The sequence below is a fragment of the Amblyomma maculatum genome, chromosome 3 (genome assembly GCF_055883805.1).
Source record: "Amblyomma maculatum isolate TAMU_Amacu chromosome 3, ASM5588380v1, whole genome shotgun sequence".
Taxonomy (NCBI): Eukaryota; Metazoa; Arthropoda; class Arachnida; order Ixodida; family Ixodidae; genus Amblyomma; species Amblyomma maculatum.
The window spans coordinates 216504844-216514828 of record NC_139346.1 but is presented as its reverse complement, the minus strand read 5'-3'; the positions used below and the strand labels follow the sequence as shown (position 1 = coordinate 216514828).

Genomic DNA, 9985 nt, shown 5'->3' with positions numbered 1-9985 from the left:
AAGAAACTGTACTTTTTTGTTTTTTTTTTAGATGTTGGTAATTATCTTAGAGATAGCTGTTGCAGTTGTTAAGGGCAAGGACTCTCGGAGAGGAATGCTCTTTTTGTAGGCTATGGGAGCGCTTGTATAACTTATGTATAGGTAGGTGAGCAAGCATTTATTTACGTGGATTTAGATAAGCTTCCGAATGTTGCGGCCGAAGCTCAGGCGAACGTCATTCTCACATTTGAGGCCATGTAACTTGAAGTTTGTCCTTTTTTGTATAATTTGCACCTGTTCTGCTCTCCGCGCTACAATTTGTTCCTGCTTGTGTAGCATATGCATAAAATTCCCACACTATTAAATCGCTTTTCGCTTTACTTTTTGGTAATAAATAGCCAAAGCGAATGGTTTGTCATTCTTGCGTACAGGTGTCTGAACTGCATTTCCATGCAGATGACTTCATCACGACGTTGTCTCACCAAGATGAACTGAGAGGCAGAACAATAGAGGTAAAGTGTGATAGACTGCAGTTGAAAGATGGTGCTGTACCTTCTGTGTTCCCAAATTGTCCAAAATACTTGTCCTCAAGGCCAGTACGGAGTGAATCGCCAGAGACCAAGAAAGCAAGAAGAGAAAATGCGCAATTGCAGAAGGCTTTGAAAATACCACTGAGTCCAATGACCTCGAACAGAGAAAAAAACTATATTTCATCTTATTAGGAGTTGAAAGCTAAGCTGCCTAGAATTGGCAACGCGAAATTCTGGACGGTTTCTGTCGACGAGCAGTGCGTTAGGTTCCTTTTCATCTAGAATGACCCTTCACCTAATGTTAAATGCGATTTGGTAGTTTATCCTGATTTATCACTTTCCGTTTTCTTGAATGAAGTGAATTCAGTCACTTCTTTCGGACAGCGCTCTGCCAAGTCAAGTATGCGACATCTCCTTCCTTGCTTCTAGAGGAGCTCGAGAAATGCTTGTCCAACATAAGTACAGTGACGAAAGAGTCGAAGCAAACTAAAGTATTGCAGTTTGTTAGTTCACTTCTCGCAGACCTCATGGAGGGCAACGATACTCCGAAATAACATTCTGCTTTGCTGAAATTTCTGCGTGAGCAGATAAGTCTTCTCACGAAACAGCCTGTATATATAGCGCAGAACTGCTGGCGTTCGCAAGTATTATGAATTCAATTTCTCCTCCCGAATATCACTTTACAAGGGCTGCATCAATAAATTTTTTGCCTCATCCTTCCACACTCCGACGTCTTTGCTTAAATTACAAAGCTGACCCTCTTATGGAGTAAAATCAAACGCACCGCCTTTCGTACATCCGAGAACGGGTGAAGTCAATGAAAAACCATGAGAAGACAGTGACCCTGATGATTGATGAGATCCACATTAAGCCATACCTCGACTACAAATGAGGCACAATAGTAGGATCGATCGTCAGTATATTCTGCGGAACCAGCCACAACAGCCCATTTGTTCATGGTAGAGTCGCTCCTTTCTGCAAATAAGGACGTCATTCACATACTCCCTGTCAGCAAAATTAGCGCGAACATTTTGCACGATTACGCCAAGCACATAATCATTAATATGGAGAAAATGGAGCTTAAAGTTATCGCTGTGATAACTGACAAAATTGCTTTGAACCGCAAGATGTCATTATTTGCTGCAAAACCTCAGGTTAGCCTTGTCTATTCCCATCCAGCCGATAACTCTTGCCTTCTTTTCTACGTTGTGGATCCTGTGAATCTTTTGAAGTGCCTCAGGAACAATTGGATTAACCAGAAGAACCCTGGAACATGCCTCTATTTCCCTGAAATATACTTGAGTGGGACTAAGCCCGAAGGGCCTTCTCGTATGAAAGCTGCTGCTTTCGCAGCTGTGCAGCAGCTTTATTCTTCAGACTAAACGTCGCGTGTGAAGGTTGCGTACATACTGAACGCAAAGCTGTGAATCCAACATCTTTGGAGCGGCAAATTGTAAAGCTTGTTCTAGATTTCATTAATAGTTTTGTGTCAAATGCCCTCAGGACAATGCTTCCGCGTTCAAGATTCCCCAGCGCTGAGTCGACAGCTCTTTTCGTTGACATTATTCTCTCATGGTGGAGAATAGTTAGTGTTAAGACTCCTTGCAAAGGCCAGAGGTTGAGGGACAGCATGCAAGACCCTATAAGGTCTATTGATGATTTAGTTAGCTTTCCTGAGTGCCATTGTCGACTGGTTAGACTCTTGGGCCAGAAATGACATCAGCAGTGGCTCGCTGACGACGAGAGAGACACACAGTGCTTTGCGACTGACATGCTATTCTCAGGTGGAACTCTCAAGGTACTGTTTAGAAGAGCTTCGCTTCAAGTACGTTTTGCTGGGCAAGTTTCAGGCGGATGCGCTAGAAGACCAATTCGAACGTCACCGCCAACTTGCAGGAGCACAGTACCACATATCCGTGCCGCCGTGCGTCAGCTTTGCGAATGTGCGAAGAAGCTTCGTCTTCGGAAGCTTCTGACATTTCCACGGGAAGAATCAGAGTGCGAAGACGTCACTGAGGATCTTGAGGCGGGCAACTTTTCCGCAGCTGCCAGTGACATTACACGTGTCCACTCTGATGCCATCGTTTACATTGCAGGAGACGCTGCTTTTGAAGAAGCTCTCATGCTCCCTATGTTTTAGCCCACTGGTCATTAAAAATAAGGACATCGAAGCAGAAAACACTGCCATGATAGTTAACCTGTCAAGAGGAGGGCTTAAATGTCCGCAGCCGTGCACAGTGCAGATGGTACTAATGACAAAACTGGTGGCAGAGAAGTTGTCTCTTGCAGCCAAAGCGAAAGATTTTCTATTAACGTGGTGTTGTGGCTTCACAGACGATTTCCCTCCTGGAAGAGCTAGACATTGAGACATGTGAAAATGTCCGCACTGCACTAACTCGCATGCACTTGGTAGTTTGCATTGCAACCAACGTCGTTTTAAACAATTTTTGCAAACTAAGAAATGACTCCATACAAGACAATGCGCAGCAGAAGGTCGCAGCCCGAAAAACAGCAAAGCTGAAGAAGTGAGTTTTATTCCAAAGGCAATAAAAATGCTTTTGCCGACACTCATCGCCGGTGTCTCGTAGTTTCTTATTGAAAGGGTAGATTAGCTATACAATACTTCACTTATGCACACAAAGGCTAACACACGTTGTAGAACTTAACATTAACATTATTGTAAGTGCCATTGCACCTGTGTTTCAAAGTTTTATAGTAAAGCACAATACTTTGCAAAAACTTCAAAAATGTGTAGTGTACATGGTGTTTATTTAATGGTTTATAAGTTTTTATATTTAACAACGAAAGTTACCCATACCCGGTCTGTGCAGGTAGCTTTTACAGCGAGGCGGACGTCATGTACATCATCATCATCATCGTCATGTACGTAATAGAGCGCAATACTTCAAAAATATTTAAAATTAACTAATCACTTTTTAGAAACAGTCATCATCATCATCATTAGCCTGACTGTACCCATTGCAGGGCGAAGGACTCTCCAATATTTTTCCAATTAACCCGGTTCTGTGCTAGCTGCATCCCCTTGACTCCTGCGAACTTAACCTCATTCGCCCACTTACCTTTCTGCCGCTCCCTGCTACGCTTTCCTTCCCTTGGAATCCAGTTTCTTACCCTAAGCAGTATTATATTACAAAATTGGCGGCCATATTCTTAAATGTGTAAAGTACAAAAAAAAAAACGGGATTGGCAGCTCGAAGCAGGAATATTCTTGAGAAAAAACGTCTTCTGCCATAACGAAAAGGTGTATATAAAGCAGATAAGATAAAAGTCTTAGGTACGCACAAACTCGCGAATTTTTTTGCAGTAACCATGAAAGAAAAAAAAAGAATAAAAAAAAAAGACAGCTCGGAACTCAGCAGTTGCGTGCATTCTACCCGAACAGCGCAGACGGGCGCAGCGCTCAACTCGCGGAATGAACTGCCGGCACGGTCCCTTGGCGTGACGTTACGTGACCGGTGGAGAGGTCTTGGCAAAATAGAGAGGGTGTTGGCGAAGGCCGGCATGGCTTATCAGGCGAAGCCGAAGAGCATGCGCCGCAATGCAAGGGCAAATGATACCGTTTCCCTTTATGTAATGAAATCTGATGATCCCTCAGTCGCTCACTTATGCAACGGCCCGTTCGGGCTATGTATACTTTTCCGCATGTCAGGGTGATTTCATATACGATCCCAACTGAGCATGACGTTTTCGCGCTTCCTGGCACGCACCTTCCCCCGGAGACGACACAATGAAGCCAACTTGTGCAGTGCAGAAAACCACCGTAGTGATTGGCTACATTCTAGAGGTTGTGGGCCACCCTGTGAATACATGGTGAAACTACCGGTCTGATCTTTGGTTGACCGCCACCTTCGTGGGTGTTTCTACTTTGATTCCTTTTCTTACTTTATCTGTCTTTAAATGACATGAGATGGGTATAACCTTCCCCTACCAACTACCTGACCATAATAGATTGCAGTTTGTATATATACAGGATTCACGTGGAGTGTTCCACGTAATGCACGACAAGATTTTAAATAAATCGTACATCGCCGATGGGTGAAAATAATGACGTATTTCTTGCCTCAATGGTCCACATCGCTGGGTATTTTTGCGCCTACCAGTTCGTTAGCTTTTCAAGTTGAGGGGAGCGTTTCGCTGCAAAACGCAGTATCATGCGAAAATGTTTCCGCTGCAGTGTGATCGGAATGAAAAAAAGGAATGCCGAAAGGAAATGTACATCCGCTTGAAAGTCTGGTCTAATTGGGCGGATACCTTTCAGTCACATCGCGGACAAAGATGAAGCGAAGTTATAATTAATTTCTTAGTATTTGAATCGGGACGCTAGGTAATATACCAGAATGAATCTCAATCTCTTCCTTTTTTTTTAAGGGTTGATATTCTTATTGTCATTAAAAAGTCCGGACGTTCGCAAACTCGAATTGAAAGAAGCCGTATGATGGGCAAAAAGGCAGAAAGTCATTACTCATTTCGGTGCTTATTAGGCCGTTTGTATGGTCGTCCGCAACCTAAGAGAAGAAATGTGACTGAAATAAATGGTAGAAGAAAATGAGGTCACCTTTTTTAGCCGCCCCACGGTTGCTCAGTGCTGCCTGTTCCGAAAAGCCCAGAATTGACTCTTGTGTATATTTTGGTAGGTCGACAGGAAATTAAACCAGCAAGAACTTTCTTTTCATTCATTGAACTAATAATTTATGCTCGTTTCGTGTTAGTCCTTATCTCGGACCTCACATACTTCCTGGGATGCTGTGGTATTGGGCAACCTAATACCTGGGAGCGTAAGGGTGCTAGCTAACTGAAACGAGCTCGTTTTCGTTTCCGTAGTAAACTGTAGGCGTGGCGCTGGACTGGAGTCAAGCAAAACCCAAACAAGCAACGTTATTTTTCTTACTGCTACGCTATCGACTTCGTTCGGATATGCTTCGTGCCCCAGCTGCCTTTCATCGTGTGTTATAGTGCGCGATGGCACTATACATTTTCTACCTTCTTTTCTAACCTCTTCCCTTTCCAGAATGCCCGGCTAGCGTTATCTCAATTCAAAGATCAGTCGGCATTTGTGCACCAAGTCATGGTCACTTCGAATACGTTTCTGGTGTGCTCTTAAATACGTTCAGCGAACACATTGCATACATAAATAATTATAGACCTACTACCGAGTGTTTAGAAGCGACAGCTCCACCGCACCATGTATCAGCCAAGGTCAGTCTGTCCAGCCGCTTGACCTTCAACGAGCCTGAGGTCAGAGTGTGGCTTTACGGATTAATCATGGTACCACGTATGGCGTACCACAACTTGACCTTTGACCTTCACCCCGACGGCAGGTACAGCCTCTCGTATTGCCTCTTGTGGTTAACTGTGTCCTCGACTTCATAGTGTGGTTAATTTAATCGCTACAAGAGCATGTTTGCCTATATCAAAACCTAAGCTTAACCAAAGCAAAAGCATGCTTTCGCTTCGCTTAAGATTAGCAGGGTTATACCTCGGTCAATAATTTAGGGTCAGGGGCTGACCAGGACAAGGGTCCAACGTATTCAAAATCGCTTTCAGAATGTTTTTTACGAGCGAAAGATGAGCAGTAGCAAAAGCTTCTTTTCAGGGGAGTTGTGCGATTAAGCGTGCATGATGTGGGACGGTACTTGCTGTAAGACGATCAGCCACCGCACATAGTTGTGCGAACCAATCCATTTAGAGAAGAAAACAGATTCTCTGTTGGGCTTGAGCAGTGCGGAGGCCCAAATGGTTGATACTGACATTTAGCGTTAGCTGTATTTTAACTAGAGAAGCAACGAAAAATATTTTTAGTGTTTCACAGGCGCTTCCACTGATTGAAGCAACCTAGAAGAACAAAATTGATCTTCGCAGCGCATGGGCCTACTTCCCTTTATGAAGTACTTAATTATGATGCATCTCTCTATAAAAGTGCCGAATTGTAAAGAAAAAATAAGCAAAACCTAGCACAGTACTAGAGGAATACACCAAAAATAAAATTCCGCAAAAACCCCGCCTAAATGCTTAGATTGATGACTTCAATTCTGGGGGAATTAAAGTTTAAGGAAATGCCGCTATTACAGTTGCGTGTATCGAAAGCTGGCTTTCCGCTCGCAAGGCAGCATAATATGTGTAACTGTAACGAAGTGCCCCAGTAGACGGATACTAAAGCTCATGACTCGCCAGCGTGTCCGCGTGTGTTAGCAGCGAGCGTCCGCGAGAAGTTTCCCACTTCTTTGCGAGATTCCGCGGGATGCCGCGGGATCCAACTTGTCAGTCATCCTGACGACGTCATCAGCAGAATAAATATCCGGTCTCCATTGGAAATAGAACCTCAATCCCTCGGATCCCCAGCAACTGCGCCACGTCCGGGATTGTGAAACGCACATCACAATTCTCGTTGCCTACCGTGAGGATGATAGTAGCAGGATTCCGTGAGTGACAGATACTGCACCTTTAATTTCCTGTAGACCCCTTATAGAACGCAAGTGAACTTTGATGCGTTTAACGGAATGCTAGTTGCAATCGACGAGGGACGCACGATGTACCGTGTGCAGCTGTAACGATCAGGCTTTCGTATTTCTCCACTGCAGATTCTGCAGTGCTTTCGGAATTTTCATACAATCCGTCGTCTTCTATATTTCTGCTTTGTAGATTGTGGTCGTCAGCTCTCCACTGCGTTCATTAGTTTAAATGCAGGCAAGTTTTAGGTATTATTGCGCAGGCTACGAATGTGAAATACGAAAACGAGTGCAGTATGCAGTCTTCAAAACCAAAACCTAACTCGGGGACTTTAATGTAATCTCTTACTAAAACACAGCTTGCCACCGGTTCCTAGTCTGTGTAATGGGCTCTCAGAAAAGAAAGAAGCAGAAAAACATTCTTCGATGTGAGCATATAGGGCCTTTGAAAGAGGAAGGCCACGTGCATAAAGTTAGCACTTGTTTTTTTGTGCACTGTCATCTCATAGCGATGCCATGCGGAAGCGCGTCTACGAAGCTGTCTGGATGAGGGTAGAAAATCAATTCAACAAGAGGCCGCTGGTGTTTGAGTTTGATCTTCACGAAACGTGAGGCGGACAACGATGTCGATCTACAGAAAAAAGTTCACATTTGAGAGAGGGCATGTCCTCTCTCAATTGAACTTGGCGTCAGCGTCGAGCTCTGCGCCCTCTTTTATTGACGCCTTTAGTGAAGCCCTGCATTCTCGAGTTCTCTCCGATAGCACGTCCAGCCCAATCAAGCTGTCAAAACTGCGCCTGAAATTTGTGAAGGATGACAGGAACAACAGTGCATAAAAGAGCGCTTGTTAAGCGCATGGGGATCAAAGCCTTTTTTTTCTGCCCCGTATTTTGTTCATTGCGAGCGGTCATGTACAAGCTTTAGCAGCGATGTCTCGCAGTTAATAAAGGATGACTTTTGCATACATACACAACACTGGCTGGACTTCATTTTGCCTAGTTTGCCATGTACCTCGCCCACAGTGAACAGCACTGCGTGGCTCACATCACGCAAGGCCAGATGTCAAAAACTGCGTTAAGATATACTGCTCTGTGAGGAGTACTTAAATGTAAGGCAAACGGTTCCATTGATTAAGTCATGGTTACATGGGCCTATAGTCATTAGCTCCACCGGAGCGTTCAATATCAGGACTATGTTAAAGCACTGTGTGATAAGAAGATTTAGCTGGTGTAAGAAAATAAAGGAATAAAATTGACATTACGAGAGAAAGCTGATGCAGAAAAAAGATCTATGTCACGCCGAAAAAACGAGATATTCCTTGGCCTTTTATCTCGTGTGAATATCAATAATAAGTATGGTGACGTGCCAGAAACAAGTAGATAAGTTGAAGATAATTGCTACTTGACGCACTTCTTACACTGCAACGCAGAAATGCATCCGTGTCATCTTACGCTTTCTGCCATGTATTTGAAATTTGCGCTTGTAATGCCAACTTACGTGCTCCCATGACAACAGTGCAAATGTAGAAATGATCACGTTTGTAGCGACCGAACACAATAAAGCAGAACAAAGATCTGCTCAAAGAACGACAGTTTCACGCGTATTTATGGGAACTGTGATTCGCGCTAACCTTATCTAGTCGCCAAGTATGTAACAATAAATGCGACATACTGCATTTCATTTCGAATTCGCGCTTTCTTTCTTAATGCACTAGGGATCATCGACTAAGATTTGGGGCCAATTAAAACTGGTCAGCCATCGTCTTTTTCACGGCCGCAGCTTTATTTTTCGCGCGACGCTTTCTTTCTAAGTCCTTGGGGTGAAACGAGTGTGGCCGACTACGGTCGACAATTAAATCGGCGGTGAAAGCTGGAAGAGCACATTTAAAAAAGTAAAAGGTAAGGACACGGCCAAAGGCTATGTCAGTATGCTTGCCGCAGTGAAGAATCTTGAGAATATTCTTCACGAGTGATATATTTTTAACTTTAATCGGCCTGACCTAATGCCTGCAGATTGTCTGCCCTATAGCGTGTACGTTGAGCTATTCCTTTTTCTCGTTCCCCCCCCCCCCCCCTACAACTTCTTACTTTTAAATCCGCCATAGAAAACTTGAAGTGAAGAGCTTTCTTCCATAGTTTAAATTTCTTTTCGATCGTGTGGAGGCGGTGTTCGCGAAATGTGCTGACACGATCATTGGAACCTTGGGGAGAAATTGGCGAGGAGGGGCGCTTAGCGTTGCCGTTGGTTCGACCGCTCCGTCCTCTAATTAACGGCCGCCACATTAGTACAGAGCGCGAGGCAATAGATGGCCAAGTAAAAGAGGCCAATATATGAGCAGCGGAGCTCCGTTAAACTCGAGAATTGCTGACGTTGGCGAGAATGTTGTCGACGAAGGGAGATGGCTTCGTGAAATTGTAAAAAACAACGCCACAAAATTATCTAATAATGCATATGTGCTAGATGCTATCTGTTGTGCTATGTGCTGTGCTAGATACGCGCCTTCTTTAGTACTGGTGGCAATAACAAAGAGATAGTATGTTTAATCAGGTTTATTGACTATCAATGCGATATACCGTCATGAGACTAGCAGAAAATGAACACCATGGTCGAAACGGACGCAGTTGCCTAGACCGTTGATGCCAAGAAGAGATTTTCGTTCCGTCATGCCGGAGATGGTGCTATTTTAAACGAGTTTACTTGAAAATACAATAAATGACAATACAATAAATGACAATAAAGGACATCAAAACTTTTCGCTAAGTTCTTTGAAGAATGCGACAAGAGTGCAAACAGATGGATGGTGTAATTATAAGTAATAAGCGTAAATAGCTCCAACTAGCCTACGTTCTCAACCTTTAATCCACCATTGTCGTGGCAATGCTGCGGCGTGCGCGTGCCGAACAAACTCCGAGATGTTTTGTTGTCAGCTATGCATATTTCACTTTATCGAGGCCAGAGTGAAATACTTCAATGGTATTTATCATGACAGAAAGTATGCGAGCTGGTAGC

General features: G+C 43.9%; 1 pseudogene; it reads left to right on the top strand.

Annotated features, from left to right (window-relative positions):
* The first annotated feature begins 519 nt into the window (after window positions 1–519).
* On the top strand, window positions 520–2649 carry LOC146197700 (uncharacterized; annotated as a pseudogene).
* Window positions 2650–9985: the final 7336 nt, after the last annotated feature.